Source organism: Phocoena sinus, chromosome 3, assembly GCF_008692025.1.
Source record: "Phocoena sinus isolate mPhoSin1 chromosome 3, mPhoSin1.pri, whole genome shotgun sequence".
Taxonomy (NCBI): domain Eukaryota; kingdom Metazoa; phylum Chordata; class Mammalia; order Artiodactyla; family Phocoenidae; genus Phocoena; species Phocoena sinus.
The window spans coordinates 122,152,067-122,169,350 of NC_045765.1; the positions used below are offsets into that span (position 1 = coordinate 122,152,067).

Genomic DNA, 17,284 nt, shown 5'->3' on the forward strand with positions numbered 1-17,284 from the left:
TCTATAGACTGCTTTGGGTAGTATGGACACTTCAATGATATAAATTCTTCCAATCCATGAACACAAATTATATTTCCATTTATTTGTGTCTTCAATTTCCTTCATCAGTGTTTTATAGTTTTCAGTGTATACATCTTTCATGTCCTTGGTTAAATTTATTGCTAGGTTTTTTATTTTTATTTTTGTTTTGATGCAATTGTAGAAAGATTTATTCTTAATGATATTATTTGAGCACAGGGTTCCAGTTTTGCCTTAAACCAAAGTATTCCTACAATTTAAGTTAGGTGAACCAAATCCCTTTTAAATTAACTCAGTTTGATTTGAGTTACTACCATTTGCAACCAAAAGAGTCCTCATTAATATTATACATAAAGAATAATTGCACACAAGTATAAAATACATCAGATCAATTCATCATTTAGTACTTAGTCAGTGTTCACTATGAATAAGCCACTGTGGCAAAGACCAGAGAGAATGCAATAAAATTAAAGATATGATTCCTTCTATGGTACTTACACTGGGAGGTGAACATACACACACACACACACACACACACACACACACACACGTGAAATCAAGAAGAACAATAAAGTATATATTAATGTTATATTCCGATGTGTATAAATACTTTAAGAATTTAGAGATGGGATCAACCTCTCTGTAGGCTGAAGTTATTAGAAAAGACTACATGATAGAGATGCAACCTGAGGTAGGAATATGTAGAATCTGGATAGATGAAGGAGTAGGGAGAGCTCTTCAGGGGTTGGCTAATAGCAAAGGCACAAGAGTGGAGTGGAGTGCACAAAGAGCCTGACCTGAATTGGAGAGAAGGAAGAGAGGCTAGTGTGAGAGTGCTGTGGGTAAGGTCACAGAAGTAGAATAAATGACTCAGTTCCTTTGGTTTAGGAAAAGAAGGAAGACGGTAGGTGAGAAGCAGAGAAAACTTAACAGTTTTCTTTGGATGACAATAATGTACATGATTTGAGGCCACATTGGGAAGCAGATATACCAAAGGACTAACCTGATGTCTACCACTGACTTCTTATACTTTTAAAGGACTGGACTTGGGGGTTGAACTCCGGTGTTTTGAGGAATTGATGATGCAAATTATGGGCAGAGTGGGAGTTAGTGTTATCTAAACATAAAATGGTTCACATTACTTAGACCTTTTAGAGCAAAACAGAGGAGTTTGATCCTGATACTGGGTTGGTAAGACCTTGGGCAAAAGAGGACCACTGCCATTTCATGATTATATGAATTAAAATGAGGCAAGTAATGCTTTAAGAAAATTAATCTGGCAGTGATAGGTAGGATGCATTGGAATGAAGAGGTAGTGAAGCCATTTATTAGGCTATTATCATAATCCAAGTGGACAAGGAGCCTGAGTGTGCCAGTAAGAATCAGGGAGAAATTTCAGACTATTTTAAGGTAAGAGCATTATCTCAAGAAAGGACTGACTAGAAGATAATAGAAACTATCCAATGTAAAAAGCAACAGCTATTTCAATATCCCATGGAAATAGCAAAACCCATTGGCAATTATCTTTGAAATTTGCATCTAACTTTGACTCTATAGAGCTGTTCCTGTCTTGTATGTACACAGGACATGTACCCATTGGCCAAACTCCAGCCTGCTTTGTCCATGGATTCTACTGTGACCTCTTTCCTATTGACTAGACCTCTTTCCATCCAACCATGGCTCTGGCCTATGTCTTATCTGCACCTTTCCAAAGCTAAACACTAATCAGCTACTGTTTTGTTGGCCCTATTTCCTTTTGCTGGCCCCACCAACCTTACCTGCAGTGGCCACTCCTTCCAACATAACTTGGTTCTTTTGAGGACACTTCTGGACCAGCCAAGTATGCTGAAACACGCACTGGGGAAACACTGCAGTGGACAGGCTATGTCTGCAGAACCTTTGCTTCATTCTCTGGTTTCTCTTTGCTCTCTCATTCTCTCTCTTTCATTCTCTCTCTCCCTCTCTCCCTGTCTCTCTAATAATCACACAACTGACATAAGCGTGACTTTTCCTTGTTCTAAAAAAATACATATTCAGATAAGGATAAAGTCCTCTTTGTTCACCATCCCAGCCTCAGTCCTCTCCTGCCTCCCCAGAAATAATCCTTCTAACCATTTTGCTGTGCAGATCTTCTGTTACACAACTGTATACTTACATGTCTTTGAAAAAACATGTATTTCATTGTTGTTTATATATGTGTATGTTTTTATAGAAATTATATATTATATGTATCATTCTATAACATGCCTTTCTTTTTTCTATTTTACTGTGTCTTTGCAGAGGCTTCTGTATTAGTGCACATCTACTTCAATCTTGTACTTCTGTGTGGTATTCTGAATAACAGATACATCACAGTTTACTAAACCATTCTCTAGTTGGGACATTTAGATTATTTCTAATATTTTAATATTATCAATAATGCTGCAGTAAAATTCTTAAGCATGCCCTCTTCTTCATATGCCTTCATATGTGGGTATATATTTCATTAGTGTATATGAAGAAGTTAAATTGCTGGGTCATAGAGTGTACACATTTACATTTGTAAGAGATACTCTGAAATTTCTTTTCAAGGTGGCTATAACAAATTGCATGCATGCTGGCTAGTTTTGAGAGTACCTATTTCCCCACATACTGGTCAGTTTGATATCATTAAACTTTTTCAATTTGTGCCAATTTGACTCTTCATATTGATGCTATATTCTTACCTCTCAGCCTTCCAGTTTCTCTTAGGATTTCACAGATTTAGTCCTTCTTAACATCTCTGAATCTCTGTAGACTGATACTCTATAGCCTGGTAATTATCCCCTCCACACACTTGCGTTACTACCCTCCCACCCATCATGGTCCCAGAACGCCTGCTCACATAAGTAGTCTTGAGTGGGTGCAGCCCATCTCTAAAAGACTGGGCTTCCAAATTGCTTACTCTTAGGACAAAGAGGCAGGGCAGGAGTGAGAGAAAGGAGAAAAAGATGAATTCACACTTCCTAGTCTAAGAAATTGGAAAATGGAGCTTTCCTTGATAGAATTGGGCAGTTGAAGATATTAGGGCTGGAGATGAAAATTTAGAAGTTAGAAGCAAAAGGGGGTCAGGGAAACCTTGAGAATGGATGTGTCTCTAGGAAGAAGTAAGTGTAGAAAGGGAAAAAGGCAAAGAGGTGATTAAGTCCCGAGACATGACAGCAGATAAAAAGTGTGATACAGGAAAGAGTCAATAGAGGGATGGAGAAGGGATGGCCAGGAAAACAGAAGAAGAAACCACTGAATGAGGTGTCACAGAGCAAAGGGGAGAGTCACTTTCAGGGAGTGAGCTGCCTGTTGTCCCAGAGATATCAAATAGGAAAGGGATTTAGTAAAATACCTTTTGGCAAGAAGAGGTCAGTGTGTAAATCTAATGAATGGAAGGACCAAAACCCAAATTTTAAGTGAGCAATGAGGGTAAGAAGTGGAAGAAGCAGGTGGGGACAATAAGCGTGAGGGGAAGGACAGAAATAGGACATTGTTACAGAATGGCAGGTTCTGATAAGTGCACGTTTACCTTTTTTAACATCTTTATTGGAGTATAATTGCTTTACAATGGTGTGTTAGTTTCTGCTTTATAGCAAAGTGAATCGGCTATACATATACATATATCCCCATATCTCCTCCCTCTTGCATCTCCCTCACTTCTAGGTGGTCACAAAGCACCAAGCTGATCTCTCTGTGCTATGTGGTTGCTTCCCACTAGCCATTTTACATTTAGTAGTACATATAAGTCCATGCCACTCTCTTACTTCATCCCAGCTTACCCTTCCCCCTCCCCGTGTCCTCAAGTCCATTCTCTACGTCTGTGTATTTATTCTTGTCCTGCCCCTAGGTTCTTCAGAATCATTTTATTTTTAAAGATTCCATATATATATATATATATATATATATATATATGTTAGTATACGGTATTTTTTTTCTCTTTCTGACTTACTTCACTCCACTCTGTATGACAGACTCTAGGTCCATCCACCTCACTACAAAGAACTCAATTTCATTTCTTTTTATGGCTGAGTGATATTCCATTCTATATATATGCCACGTCTTCTTTATCCATTCATCTGTCAATGGAAACTTAGGTTGCTTCCATGTCCTGGCTATTGTAAATAGAGCTGCAATGAATATTGTGGTACATGACTCTTTTTGAATTATAGTTTTCTCAGGGTATATGGCCAGTAGTGGGATGGCTGGGCCGTATGGTAGTTCTATTATTAGTTTTTTAAGGAACCTCTGTACTGTTCTCCATAGTGGTATATCAATTTACATTCCAACCAACAGTGTAGGGAGGTTCCTTTTTCTCCACACCCTCTCCAGCATTTATTTTTTCTAGATTTTTTGATGATGGCCATTTTGACTGGTGTGAAGTGATACCTCATTGTAGTTTTGATTTGCATTTCTCTAAGGATTAGTGATGTTGAGCATCCTTTCATGTATTTGTTGGCAATCTGTATATCTTCTTTGGAGAAATGTCTATTTAGGTCTTCTGCCCATTTTTGGATTGGGTTGTTTGTTTTGTTGTTATTGAGCTGCATGAGCTGCTTGTAAATTTTGGAGATTAATCCTTTGTCCGTTGCTTCATTTGCAAATATTTTCTCCCATTCTGAGGGTTGTCTTTTCGTTTTGTTTATGGTTTCATTTGCTGTGCAAAAGCTTATAAGTTTCATTAGGTCCCATTTGTTTTTGTTTTTATTTCCGTTTATCTGGGAGGTGGGTCAAAAAGGATCTTGCTGTAATTTATGTCATAGAGTATTCTGCCTATGTTTTCCTCTAAGAGTTTTACAGTGTCTGGCTTTACATTTAGGTCTTTAATCCATTTTGAGTTTATTTTTGTGTACGGTGTTAGGGAGTGTTCTAATTTCATTCTTTTACATGTAGCTGTCCAGTTTTCCCAGCACCACTTATTGAAGAGGCTGTCTTTTCTCCATTGTATATTCTTGCCTCCTTTATCAAAAATAAGGTGACCATATGTGTGTGGGTTTATCTCTGGGCTTTCTATCGTGTTCCATTGATCTATATTTTTGTTTTTGTGCCAGTACCATATTGCCTTGATTACTGTAGTTTTGTAGTATAGTCTGAAGCCTTGGAGTCTGATTCCTCCAGATCCGTTTTTCTTTCTCATGATTGCTTTGGCTATTAGGGGTGTTTTGTGTTTCCATACAAATTGTGAAAATTTTTATTCTAGTTCTGTGAAAAATGCCATTGGTAATTTGATAGGGATTGCATTGAATCTGCAGATTCCTTTGGATAGTATAGTCATTTTCACAATGTTGATTCTTCCAATCCAAGAACATGGTATATCTCTCCATCTGTTTGTATCCTCTTTAATATCTTTCATCAGTGTCTTGTAGTTTTCTGCATACTGGTCTTTTTTCTCCTTAGGTAGGTTTATTCCTGGGTATTTTATTCTTTTTGTTGCAATGGTAAATGGGAGTGTTTCCTTAATTTCACTTTCAGATTTTTCATCATTAGTGTATAGGAATGCATGAGATTTCTGTGCATTAATTTTGTATCCTGCTACTTTACCAAATTCATTGATTAGCTCTAGTAGTTTCTAGTAGCATCTTTAGGATTCTCTATGTATAGTATCATGCCATCTGCAAACAGTGACAACTTTACTTCTTTTCTGATTTGGATTCCTTTTATTTTTTTTTTCTTCACTGATTTCTGTGGCTAAAACTTCCAAAACTATGGTGAATAATAGTGGTGAGAGTGGACAACCTTGTCTTGTTCCTGGTCTTAGAGGAAATGGCTTGAGTTTTTCACCATTGAGAATGATGTTGGCTGTGGGTTTTTCATATATGGCCTTTATTATGTTGGGATAAGTTCCCTCTATGCCTACTTTCTGGAGGGCTTTTATCATAAATGGATGTTGAATTTTGTCAAAAATTCAGTTTTTTCTGCATCTATTGAGACGATCATATGCTTTTTCTCCTTCAATTTGTTAATATGGTTTATCACATTGATTGATTTGTGTATACTGAAGAATCCTTGCATTCCTGGGATAAACCCCAGTTGATCATGGTGTATGATCCTTTTTTTTTTTCTATTTGTCAACAATCAACCTTTCACTCCATTTTATTATTATTTAATTCTATAGAAAAAACAAGTTTTATTACATTCCTTTTTTTAAATGGGGGGGAAACTGTACAAATAAGCATGATCAAACCTCTGTTAGAGCTGGTTAATACTGATCTTATTGCCTCGAAGTCTCTCTAGTAGTGTCGAAGAAATTATGTTTCAGGTCCATCTGAAGGAAAAAAGCACTGGAGAGGCAAGAAAGGACTCGGGTAAAAAGTTTCAGAGGATTGTAGGGAGATGGAACTTGCTGCTTAAAAAAATTACATTGAGCTCTGGAGCATCTCCATTTCTTAACACACCTTCCAAGGCATTTATTGGGATAGTTTTACCCATGTTTAAGGGCTCATATTATATGCAGTTTGGGGTTTTATAAATTCAGAAATAAAGTAATATAAAGAGTAGAATATTGAAGGCTTCAGAGTAGGGCTATAAGAGACTCAATATTGCTAAATAAGTCCCCAAACAAAAATGTTCAGTCTACCCCACCCCAAAACCTATGTATAATAGGAGAAAATGCACAGCAAGAAGCAGAGGAAAAGCATGTATCCTGGAATAAATCATACACTAAACAGTCTAGAAGCAAAGAAAAATAGCAAACAACATACATATACACAAAAGCCTAAGAAGCAGCTATTTTCCTCATGTCTTTAGGTGAGTACCTCTACCCAGTAGATTACAGTTATGAAAACGACTCAGTTGTTTTTTTTTTTAAAGTAACAAACTGTTTCCCATCATGCTCCATTTTCTAGGATCTTTCCTTTTTGATTGGTTGATGTAAACAAAAAGCAAAGCACATAAACATGCAAGCATGCACACGGTTCCACACACGTGCACACACACACCCTCCTAAAATGTGAAAAATGCAGATATATAATACTGGTATTAGAAATCACTTCAACTTTATACTTAGGAACTTATAGACCCTTGATATGTCCCCCCAAAATATTTTTCCTTGTCCTTGTTCTTTAAATGCTCAACCACCAAAAGAAAAAAGGAAAAAAATAAAAGGCTTTAAATGCACATGTTTCAAGTCAGTGTCTTGTTACCAAAAATGTAGCATTTTCTTCACTTTGGCCATTGTTAAAGATGCAGGCATAGGTCAGGGAATGTTAAGACTAGCATGTATTAAAAACAAATGCAACATTAACACAGCATATATCTTTCAAAAAAGGATAAAACACTAACAGATACAAGTCAATGCACATATTTTAACTAGTGCAATTTTATCTACAATGGAGTAAATGTTATTTTGGGTGCCAGACATTGCAATACTGTTCATTTCCCTTTTATCATGCAAACATGCCAACTTTATCATTAAAAAACCTTTATGCGGACACATTCACGTTGCCCTCCCACCCAAATTAAAGGGGAAAAGGTCAATAAAAAAGCTCCTCAAGATTTCATAACTATGAACATAAAGCTCCTAGAGAATAGTGTATAGGCTGAATTTACAGATTTGTATAAAAAAATTATAATTTAGGTAGATGTCTTCCTCATGGATTACAACACAATGTGAAGTTACATGACTCTGAAATTTGTACCAACTGTACAAAAACAAAAGCAAGAGACCATGAAAAAATATGTCCTTCATGGCCTGAGAGCCTACACATTTTTGAGTAATTTAAAAGGGTAACTATGAGAGTCTGACATTTTTCTGTATCTCACCTCTTCTGCTTCTCTATCTGTAGTATTTGTAAATCAAAGTCAGCAACAGGTTAGTAGCAAAGGTCTCATCTATCTCCCCCTTCTTCCTTCCTAACTAATCCTACTCAATTTTCTCTCATCTTCCTGAGCATTTTCCATGAACAGCATTGCAAGTTGGTTTAAAAAAAATAATAGAAAAAGAAAATAGAACAAAAAAAGGAAAGAAGAAAAAGAAAGCTTTACAAGGGTTTTGTTGGTTAATTATTTACTGGTGGAATCACTCCACCAGGAGTTTGATTTCATTGGCTAGCAGTTGGTTCATGTTGAATAGGCCCCCTGGGAGCTTGGTGAGCAGCTCTTGCTCCATGGTTTCAGGGTCGCTGTCAACTTATGCTCATGTTGTCAACAGCAGTGTTGGCTGAGGGACGCAGCTCCGGCTCACTAGTCTCACTGGCCGTGGACATCACAGACAGCAGGGACATACGCCAGGTGAGCTGGCTAGAGGGCAAAAGGGAGGTGGCATATTCAGCTATTACACCAGCTACATCTAGGTTATAAGCCTCATCAAAGGTTATGAAACCTACATTTTGCATTTGCCTCACAGACACAGAAGGAGCTGTCGTCTTTCATCAACAGGTTAATGTCACACACATCCATTCCCAGGATATTAGACACCTGGATAGCTAGCTGTTTCCCTTGTTTACTCAATGAGCACATCATCCCAACACCACCTAGTGAGCAGTTGCTTTGCATCCTCCCATCTGTTGAACAGCGTTATCATGGTGTCAACCACATGGCCTCCCATGACAATGACATATACATCCCTTCTATGAGACTCTTTAACATATATCTGAAACAGGGATGGAGCTTCATGGTGAATAAGATGGCTTAGATCAGCCAAATGGTGCTTATCGTGAGCCAAGAAAATTGCTTTGCCTCTATGACACCGTGTATTCTTCACTACCATTGGGAACTCCAGTATTTCTGCTTCATCAATCATTTTAGCAAAATTTTCATGACCACCATAAGAGAAAGTATCTGGCAGAGGAACACCATGACCTGCCAACTCTTGAAACGTCCAGAACTTATTAACACAGTTCAGGATGTCTTGAGGTCAGTCCATCAACCTGCATCTCATCGTCTCTAGATGGTGCAAAACAATGATGTCACTATCACTTTGCACCCAACGGGTTGGTATTCTCACTACCACCACTGGAGGGTAGGCAGTAATTAGTTCTCCATTGATACGAAGACCCAGGTTTCCTTGATGGATTGTTAGCACCACCTCATCCATCACCACAGCCCTAAAGTCCAGTTCCTCCTCACAATATTTGGTCTTTAATACTCATAAGATCTCTTTTTGGGGATAGTCTTCCCTGATTTGATGATCTGTCAAAAACCACAACTTGGTGGCCACAGAGCTACACATCTTGATCTGCCTGTTCTTCCTTTTCTGGAGTTACTTCCTCCTGAATATACACTCTTTCTAGGATTGTAGGAGCTCTCACAGAGTCTGAAATCAGTAGTGCAGGCTGACAAGAAAGATAGGTGAGAAGACTGTGGCAGAAGATTCAGTCCTCTGCTGAAAAATCTCCTTTTAATGTGCTGTTGGATTCTGTTTGCTAGTATTTTCTTGAGGATTTTTGCATCTATGTTCATCAGTGATATTGGCCTGTAGTTTTCTTTCTTTGTGACATCTTTGTCTGGTTTTGGTATCAGGGTGATGGTGGCCTCGTAGAATGAGTTTGGGAGTGTTCCTCCCTCTGCTATATTTTGGAAAAGTTTGAGAAGGATAGGTGTTAGCTCTTCTCTAAATGATAGAATTCGCCTGTGAAGCCATCTGGTCCCGGGCTTTTGGTTTTTGGAAGATTTCTAATCACAGTCTCAATTTCATTGCTTGTGATTGGTATGTTTATATTTTCTATTTCTTCCTGGTTCAGTCTTGGAAGGTTGTGCTTTTCTAAGAATTTGTGTATTTCTTCCAGGTTGTCCATTTTATTGGCAAATAGTTACTTGTAGCAATCTCTCATGATCCTTGGTATTTCTGCAGTGTCAGTTGTTACTTCTCCTTTTTTTTTTTTTTTTTTTTAACATCTTTATTGGGGTATAATTGCTTTACAATGGTGTGTTAGTTTCTGATTTATAACAAAGTGAATCAGCTATACATATACATGTGCTCCCATGTGTCTTCCCTCTTGCGTCTCCCTCCCTCCCACTCTCCCCCTCCCACCCCTCCAGGCTGTCCCAAAGCCCCGAGCTAATATCCCTGTGCCTTGCGGCTGCTTCCCCCTAGCTATCTACCTTACTACGTTTGTTAGTGTGTATATGTCCATGACTCTCTCTCGCCCTGTCAAAACTCACCCTTCCCCCTCCCCATATCCTCAAGTCCGTTCTCCAGTAGGTCTGCGCCTCTATTCCTGTCTTATCCCTAGGTTCTTCATGACATTTTTTCCCCTTAAATTCCATATATATGTGTTAGCATACGGTATTTGTCTTTGTCTTTCTGACTTACTTCACTCTGTATGACAGACTCTAGGTCTATCCATCTCATTACAAATATCTCAATTTCATTTCTTTTTAAGGCTGAGTAATATTCCATTGTGTATATGTGCCACATCTTCTTTATCCATTCGTCCGATGATGGGCGCTTAGGTTCTTTCCATCTCCGGGCTATTGTAAATAGAGCTGCAATGAACATTTTGGTACATGACTCTTTTTGAATTTTGGTTTTCTCAGGGTATATGCCCAGTAGTGGGATTGCTGGGTCATATGGTAATTCTATTTGTAGTTTTTTAAGGAACCTCCATACTGTTCTCCATAGTGGCTGAACCAATTCACATTCCCACCAGCAGTGCAAGAGTGTCCCCTTTTCTCCACACCCTCTCCAGCATTTATTGTTTCTAGATTTTTTGATGATGGCCATTCTGACTGGTGTGAGATGATATCTCATTGTAGTTTTGATTTGCATTTCTCTAATGATTAATGATGTTGAGCATTCTTTCATGTGTTTGTTGGCATTCTGTATATCTTCTTTGGAGAAATGTCTGTTTAGGTCTTCTGCCCATTTTTGGATGGGGTTGTTTGTTTTTTTGTTATTGAGCTGCATGAGCTGCTTGTAAATTTTGGAGATTAATCCTTTGTCAGTTGCTTCATTTGCAAATGTTTTCTCCCATTCTGAGGGTTGTCTTTTGGTCTTGATTATGGTTTCCTTTGCTGTGCAAAAGCTTTGAAGTTTCATTAGGTCCCATTTGTTTATTTTTGTTTTTATTTCCATTACTCTAGGAGGTGGGTCAGAAAGGATCTTGCTGTGATTTATGTCATAGAGTGTTCTGCCTATGTTTTCCTCTAAGAGTTTGATAGTTTCTGGCCTTACATTTAGGTCTTTAATCCATTTTGAGCTTATTTTTGTGTATGGTGTTAGGGAGTGATCTAATCTCATACTTTTACATGTACCTGTCCAGTTTTCCCAGCACCAGTTATTGAAGAGGCTGTCCTTTCTCCACTGTACATTCCTGCCTCCTTTATCAAAGATAAGGTGTCCATATGTGCGTGGGTTTATCTCTGGGCTTTCTATCCTGTTCCACTGATCTATCTTTCTGTTTTTGTGCCAGTACCATACTGTCTTGATTACTGTTGCTTTGTAGTATAGTCTGAAGTCAGGGAGCCTGATTCCTCCAGCTCCTTTTTTCGTTCTCAAGATTGCTTTGGCTATTCGGGGTCTTTTGTGTTTCCATACAAATTGCGAAATTTTTTGTTCTAGTTCTGTGAAAAATGCCAGTGGTAGTTTGATAGGGATTGCATTTACTTCTCCTTTTTCATTTCTAATTCTATTGATTTGTCTTCTCCCTTTTTTTCTTTATGAGTCTGGCTAATGGTTTATGAATTTTGTTTATCTTCTCAAACAACCAACTTTTAGTTTTATTGATCTTTGCTATTGTTTTCTTCATTTCTTTTCCACTTATTTCTGATCGGATCTTTATTATTTCTTTCCTTCTGCTAACTTTAGGGTTTATTTGTTTTTCTTCCTCTAATTGCTTTAAGTGTAATGTTAGGTTATTTATATGAGTTGTTTCTTGTTTCTTGAGGTAGGATCGTATTGCTATAAACTTCCCTCTTAGAACTGCTTTTGCTGCATCCCATAGGTTTTGGGTCATCGTGTTTTCATTGTCATTTGTTTCTAGGTATTTTTTGATTTCCTCAGTGATCTCTTGGTTATTTAGTAGTGTATTGTTTAGCCTCCATGTGTTTTTATTCTTTACAGATTTTTTCCTGTAATTGATATCTAGTCTCATAACATTGTGGTTGGAAGTGATACTTGATAGGATTTCAATTTTCTTAAATTTACCCAGGCTTGATTTGTGACCCAAGATATGATCTATCCTGGAGACTGTTCCATGAGCACTTGAGAAGAAAGTGTATTCTGTTGTTTTTGGAAGGAATGTCTTATATATATATCAATTAAGTCCATCTTGTTTAATGTATCATTTAAAGCTTGGGTTTCCTTAATTATTTTCATTTTGTATGATCTGTCCATTGGTGAAAGTGGGGTGTTGAAGTCCCCTAATATGATAGTGTTACTGTCAATTTCCCCTTTTATGTCTGTTAGCATTTGCCTTATGTATTGAGGTGCTCCTATGTTGGGTGCATAAATATTTACAATTGTTATATCTTCTTCTTGGATCGATCCCTTGATCATTATGTAGTGTCCTTCTTTGTCTCTTGTAACAGTCTTTATTTTAAAGTCTATTTTGTCTGATAGGAGAATTGCTACTCCAGCTTTCTTTTGATTTCCATCTGCATGGAATACCATTTTCAATCCCCTCACTTTCATTCTGTATGTGTCCCTAGGTCTGAAGTGGGTCTCTTGTAGACAGCATATATATGGGTCTTGTTTTTGTATCCATTCAGCTAGTCTGTCTTTTGGTTGGAGCATTTAATCCATTTACATTTAAGGTAGTTATCGATATGTATGTTCCTTTTACCATTTTCTTAATTGTTTTGGGTTTGTTATTGTAGGTCTTTTACTTCTCTTGTGTTTCCTGCCTAGAGAAGGTCCTTTAGCATTTGTTGTAAAGCTGATTTGGTGGTGCTGAATTCTCTTACCTTTTGCTTTTCTGTAAAGCTTTTAATTTCTCCATCGAAACTGAATGAGATCCTTGCTGGGTAGAATAATCTTGGTGTAGGTTTTTCACTTTCATCACTTTCAATATGTCCTGCTACTCCCTTCTGGCTTGCAGTCTCTTCTGAAAGATCAGCTGTTAACCTTATGGGGATTTCCTTGTATGTTATTTGTTGCTTTTCCCTTGCTGCTTGAAAATTTTTTTCTTTGTATTTAATTTTTGGTAGTTTGACTAATATGTGTCTTGGCATGTTTTTCCTTGAATTTATCCTGTATGGGACTCTCTGCACTTCCTGGACTTGACTATTTCCTTTCCCACCTTAGGGAAGTTTTCAACTATAATTTCTTCAAATATTTTCTCAGTCCCTTTTTTTTTCTCTTCTTCTTCTGGAACCCCTATAATTTGAATGTTGGTGCCTTTAATGTTGTCCCTGAGGTCTCTAAAACTGTCCTCAATTCTTTGAATTCTTTTTTCTCTATTCTGCACTGCAGTAGTTATTTCCAGTATTTTATCTTCCAGGTCACTTATCCGTTCTTCTGCCTCAGTTATTCTGCTCGTGATTCCTTCTAGAGACTTTTTAAGTTTCATTTATTATGTTGTTCATCATTGTTTGCTGTTTAGTTCTTCTAGGTCCTTGTTAAACATTTCTTGTATTTTCTCCATTCTATTTCCAAGATTTTGGGTCATCTTTACTATCATTATTCTGAATTCTTTTCCAGGTAGACTGCCTATTTCCTCTTCATTTTTTTGGTCCGGTGGGTTTTTATCTTGCTCTTTCATCTGTTGTGTGTTTCTCTGTCTTCTCATTTTGCTTCACTTACTGTGTTTGGGGTCTCCTTTTCGCTGGCTGCACGTTCGTAGTTCCCATTGTTTTTGGTGTCTGCCCCCTGGTGGCTAAGGTTGGTTCAGTGGGTTGTGTAGGCTTCCTGGCAGAGGGGACTAGTGCCTGGGTTCTGGTGGATAAGGCTGGATCTTGTGTCTCTGGTGGGCAGGACTGCATCCAGTGGTGTGTTTTGGGGTGTCTGTGACCTTATTATGATTTTAGGTAGCCTCTCTGCTAATGGGTGGGGTTGTGTTCCTGTCTTGCTAGTTGTTTGGCATAGGGTGTCCAGCACTGTAGCTTGCTGGTTGTTGAGTGGAGCTGGGTCTCAGTGTTGAGATGGAGATCTCTGGGAGAGCTTTACTGTTTGATATTATGTGGAGCCAGCAAGTCTCTCTGGTGGGCCAATGTCCTGAACTCAGCTCTCCCACCTCAGAGGCACAGGCCTGACACACGGCCAGAGCACCAAGACCCTGTCAACCACATGGCTCAGAAGAAAAGGGAGAAAAGAAAGAAAGAAAGAAAAATAAAATAAAATAAAGTTATTAAAATAAAAAATTTGAAAAAGTAATAAAAATTAAAAAGTAATGAAAAGAAAAGGAAGAAAGAAAGGAACAAGAGAGCAACCAAACCAAAAATCAAATCTACCAATGATAACAAGCACTAAAAACTACACTAAAAAAAAAAAAAAACCCCAAACGGACCGTCTGAACCCTAAGACAAATGGTAAAAGCAAAGCTATACAAACAAAATCACACAAAGAAGCATACACATAAACACTCACAAAAAGAGAAAAAGGAAAAAAAAATATATTTATCTATATATAAAAAAAAGGAAGAAGAAAACAGCCCAATCAATAAACAAATCTACCAATGATAATAAACTCTAAATACTAAACTAAGTTAAACATAAAACCAGAAACAAATTAGATGCAGAAAGCAAACCCCAAGTCTACATTTGCTCCCAAAGTCCACTGCCTCAATTTTGGGATGATTCATTGTCTATTCAGGTATTCCACAGATGCAGGGTACATGAAGTTGATTGTGGAGATTTAATCTGCTGCTTCTGAGGCTGCTGGGAGAAATTTCCCTTTCTCCTTGTTCGCACAGTTCCGGGGTTCAGCTTTGGATTTGGCGCCGTCTCTGTGTGTAGGTTGCCTGAGGGCGTCTGTTCTTCGCTCAGACAGGACGGGGTTAAAGGAGCTGCTGATTCGGGGGCTCTGGTTCACTCAGGCCAGGGGGAGGGAGGGGTACAGAATGCGGGGCGAGCCTGCAGTGGCAGAGGCCAGCGTGACATTGCACCAGCCTGAGGCGTGCCATGTGTGCTGCCGGGGAGGTTGTCCCTAGATCACAGGACCCTGACAGTGGCAGGCTGCACAAGCTTCCAGGAGGGGAGGTGTGGATCATGACCTGTGCTCACACACAGGCTTCTTGGTGGTGGCAGCAGCAGCCTTAGCATCTCATGCCCGTCTCTGGGGTCCACGCTGATAGCTGCGGCTCGCGCCCATCTCTGAAGCTCCTATAAGCGGTGCTCTTAATCCCCTCTCCTCGTGCACCAGGAAACAAAGAGGCAAGAAAAAGTCTCTTGTTTCTTCAGCAGCTCCAGACATTTTCCCAAACTCCCTCCCTACTAGCTGTGGTGCAGTAGCCCCTTCAGGCAGTGTTCACACAGCCAACCCCAGTCCTCTCCCTGGGATCCGACCAAAGCCCGAGCCTCAGCTCCCAGCCCTGCCCGCCCCGGCAGGTGAGCAGACAAGCCTCTCTGGCTGGTCAGCACCAATTCTCTGTGCAGGAATCTCTCCACTTTGCCCTCCACACCCCTGTTGCTACTCTCTCCTCCGTGGCTGCGAAGCTTCCCATTCCACCATCCACAGTCTCCACCTGTGAAGGGGTTCTAGTGTGTGGAAACCTTTCCTCCTTCACAGCTCCCTCCCACTGGTGCAGGTCCCATCTCTATTATTTTGTCTTTTTTTTTCTTTTGCCCTACCCAGGTACGTGCAGGGTTTCTTGCATTTTGGGAAGTCTGAGGTCTTCTGCCAGCGTTCAGTAGGTGTTCTGTAGGAGTTGTTCCACATGTAGATGTATATCTGATTGTATTTGTGGGGAGGAAGGTGATCTCTGCATCTTACTCCGCCATCTTGAAGGTCTCTCCCGTTTACCTTTTAAAGGATGTGTTTGAAAAAAAGGGAAGAACCAGTCGATAAGCAAAAATAGACGTTTTTTTAATAAAAAGATATAATTATAGAAAAAAGCATCAGAGGAGAGAAAAATGTAGTCCACCATGCAAATGAATGGAAACCTACTGATTTTTTTTGCAAATGGGAAGAGTCTGGACAATCTTTCCAAGAGTCCTTAACAGGAATTCCAGTGTTGCTGATCTCAGTTTAAAACTGAACATAAAATCCATGTTGCTGATCTCAGTTTAAAACTGAAAATAAAATCCATGTTTAATGTATCTAGGTCCTTAGAATAGGTTAATAAAATAATCTTTTGAATAAATAAAGGGTTACAAAATAACATTACCTGGGTTTGTGGATTGAGGCATTTGAACTCTGGAGTTTTCAATCTAATTCCTGAAATTCTGATGCATCACAGGGTAGTAAGGGACATTCAGAGTCCCCCACTAGGGAGGCCAGCTCAGAACCTGGCTTATATTTTTTCTCAAAGGTTGGTTCTGGAAGAAGATTCTACAATTTCTTTCAATTACCTATTCTAGCAACCAACAAACTTTGCAGTCAGGACACTGCATATTCTTTCTGCATATTCTAAATTTCTTCCTGGAGCAATTTAATTCCATTTCCTTAGTGCATATAGGAAATACATAGCATTTGGTGCCAGACTTGAAGTAAGATGGATGAGTTAAAATAAAAACCGGCTTTTCAAAATGGTGGTGTAGCTAAGTCTTTTAAACTCGGACAGAAATGGGGAGAGAATTAGGTCAGGAGAGTATGTCCTAACACCAAGGCATAGAAGATCTAGGGTTTTTCCTCCTTGAGGGAATTGAGGAATAAGAAGGTACCTCCAGGTGAGTGTGACACAGAGGTTTCAACCTCAGACTAGATAGATTCCAGCCTCTTCTGTCTGGCTTGTTCTGCCCTCTCTCTATTTCTGTGGTAGTTGGAAGGACGTATCTGATGTCTCTGTTCTGATCGTCTGGCAGGAGGAGAGAGTGTCTGACTTCCAGTTTGGCAGCAAATGCATCTGCAGTACCTCTGACTTGTTCAAACTGCCAGTGCAGAGTCTATCACCAGCTCTACTGATTTACTGCATGATCATAGGTACAATGAGGCCACTATTCTCTTTACTGTAACCCTTACATCCTTAAAGAGTCATATCAAGTCGCCTGTCAGGTTTTTTCTTTCCAGGCAAAAATACTTTAGTTCCTGCATCCTTCCCTCAAAGATGTACACAGTTTTTAGCTTTCAAAATAATTGAAACTAACTTCCATAACAAGGCTCTAACAATAACTTGATTAAAGTAAAAGCCACTTTCTTATTCCTTCATATTATATCTAACTAATACATTGAGGATCTAACTACTACTTTTAAAATTAAATGGCTGCTTTAATAATCTATGTTGACTTT

At 38.9% G+C, this 17,284-nt stretch overlaps 1 pseudogene; it reads right to left on the reverse strand.

Annotated features, from left to right (window-relative positions):
• Positions 1 to 7,983: 7,983 nt before the first annotated feature.
• LOC116751978 lies at positions 7,984 to 9,190 on the reverse strand (annotated as a pseudogene).
• Positions 9,191 to 17,284: the final 8,094 nt, after the last annotated feature.